The following is a 2,514-nucleotide window of genomic DNA, read 5'->3' on the forward strand; positions in this document are numbered from 1 at the left end:
CGGCACTGCTCAGTTTTGCGGATTAAATAAGACAGACACAATCATTCCCTGAGTACAAGCATGAGCAGCACATATGCACTGCATCAGTGATGCAGACATTAGAAAGCAAGAAAGTTGGGCAGGAGTTGCAGCTCAGTGGTGCAACACAGGCAGCGTGTGTGCACATTCAAGTTTTAACACACCACAATGTGGGGAAAAACTGAAAAAAAACATAAAAGAAACACAAATGGAAAAATAATGCAGTAGAGGGGGACAGGGATATGAGCTGAAATAAATATACTGAAAGATTAGAAGGGTATGGGAAACGGGTGATGTGAGGCTTAGCTCAAGCTTGAAAGAGAAGGCATCAGCTGTGTACTTATGGGATCATCCAAGGCAGAGAAAACAGTCAGCAGAAAACCCATAAGGTACAGAATATTAAGGTCACACAGCTGGAGCAGATGGACAAGGTGGGAAGCAAGGGTTACACCTGTCATGTTTCATTCTATTTTTATAAGACAGGCAAGACTGATGAGATGGGTCAGCTGGTAAAAGTGCTTGCAGTACAAGCTTGGTGACTCAAGTCAGATTCCCAGAACTCAGGTAAGGGTGGAAAGAAATACTCGACTCCACAAAATTGTCCTTTGGCTTCCACAGGTGCACTGTGACATGTGCACACCTTGCTCTGCTCTTGTACACACACTAATAATTCTTTTAGAGACCAGAAAAGCCATGTATGGATGAGTGTGTGCCATTAAAAACTATTTCAGCTCTCTGATCCTCCCTGTTCTACAGACAGACGCATCTTCTCATGCAGTGCCAGCCTCATCCCTTAGACAAGATGGTGAAGGTCAGTGTGAATGAACTTGGCCATATTGGGCAACTGGTTACCAGGGCTGCCTTCTGTACAGGACCTGGCAAAGTGGATATTGTGGCCATTAATGACCCCTTCATTGACTTCAACTATATGGTCTACACTCTACCCATGGCAAATTCAATGGCACAGTCTGGGCTGAGAATGGGAAGCTTGTTATCAACAGGAAGCCCATCACCATCTTCCAGGAGTGAGATCTCGCTAACATCAAATGGGCTGATGCTAGTGCTGAGTATGTTGTGGAATCTACTGGTGTCTTCACCACCATGGAGAAGGCCAGGGCCCACTTGAAGAGTGGGGCCAAAAGGGTAATCATCTCTGCCCCTTCGACCGATGCACCCATGTTTGTGATGGGTGTGAACCATGAGAAATATGACAACTCCCTCAAGATTGTCAGCAATGCATCCTGCAACACCAACTGTTTAGTCCCCCTGGCTAAGGTCATCCACAACAATTTTGGCATCGTGGAAGGGCTCATGACCACAGTTCATGCCATCACTGCCACTCAGAAGACTGTGGATGGCCCCTCTGGAAAGCTGTGGTGTGATGGCCGTGGGGCAGCCCAGAACATCATCCCTGCATCCACTGGTGCTGCCAAGGCTGTGGGCAAGGTCATCCAGAGCTGAACGGGAAGCTCACTGGCATGGCTTTCCGTGTTCCTACCCCCAATGTATCTGTTGTGGATCTGACATGCCGCCTGGAGAAGCCTGCCAAGTATGATGAGATCAAGAAGGTGGTGAAGCAGGCAGCTGAGGGCCCACTAAAGGGCATCCTGGGCTACACTGAGGACCAGGTTGTCTCCTGTGACTTCAAGAGCAACTCCCACTCCTCCACTTTTGATGCCAGAGCTGGCATTGCTCTCAATGACAACTTTGTGAAGCTCATTTCCTGGTGTGACAATGAATACAGCTACAGCAACAGGGTGGTGGACCTCATGGACTACATGGCCTCTAAGGAGTAAGAAACCGTGGACCACCCACCCCCCAGCAAGGACACTGACAGCAAGAGAGACCCTCAGTTATTGAGGAGTCCCATCCTAACTTGGCCCCCTACACTGAGCATCTCTCTCACGATTTTCATCCCAGACCCCCATAATAATAGGGGCCTAGAAAGCCCTCCTTACTCTCTTGAATACCATCAATAAAGTTCCACTGAACCCAAAAAAATTATTTCATAGTTGGGCATAGTGATCCTTTGGACCCACAATTGGGAGTCAGAGACAGATGAATCTCCAAGGTCAATCTAGCCTATGTAGAGAGTTTCAGAATAGCCAGAGCTAGAGAGAGAGAGAGAGAGAGAGAGAGAGAGAGAGAGAGAGAGAGAGAGAGAGAGAGAGAGAGAGAGAGAGAGAGAGAGAAATCAAAACACTAAATAAACAGGAAAAAGAAAGGATGTTAAAAGTTTCAAGAGAAAGAGAGCAAGCAACATGTAAAGGCAGACCAATAAGAATCATACCTGACTTCTCAACAGACACTCTAAAGCCAGAAGGACCTGGCAGATACCTTACAGACCCTAAAATATCACAGATGGCAGCCCAGACTAATATACCCAACAAAATGTTTAATCACAGTAGATACAGAAAAAAAGATATTCCACAAAAACAATTAACACTACCTATCCACAAATCCAGCCCTACAGAAGATACTAGAAGAAAACCTCCA

General features: G+C 46.5%; 1 pseudogene across 1 annotated transcript; it reads left to right on the forward strand.

The window, feature by feature from the left end:
• The first annotated feature begins 820 nt into the window (after positions 1–820).
• On the forward strand, positions 821–1,814 carry LOC308438504 (glyceraldehyde-3-phosphate dehydrogenase-like; annotated as a pseudogene). Its single transcript has one exon. The product of its transcript is annotated as a glyceraldehyde-3-phosphate dehydrogenase-like (transcript).
• The last annotated feature ends 700 nt before the right edge of the window (positions 1,815–2,514 follow it).

This window comes from Micromys minutus (assembly GCF_963924665.1).
Source record: "Micromys minutus genome assembly, chromosome: 27".
Classification (NCBI taxonomy): Eukaryota; Metazoa; Chordata; class Mammalia; order Rodentia; family Muridae; genus Micromys; species Micromys minutus.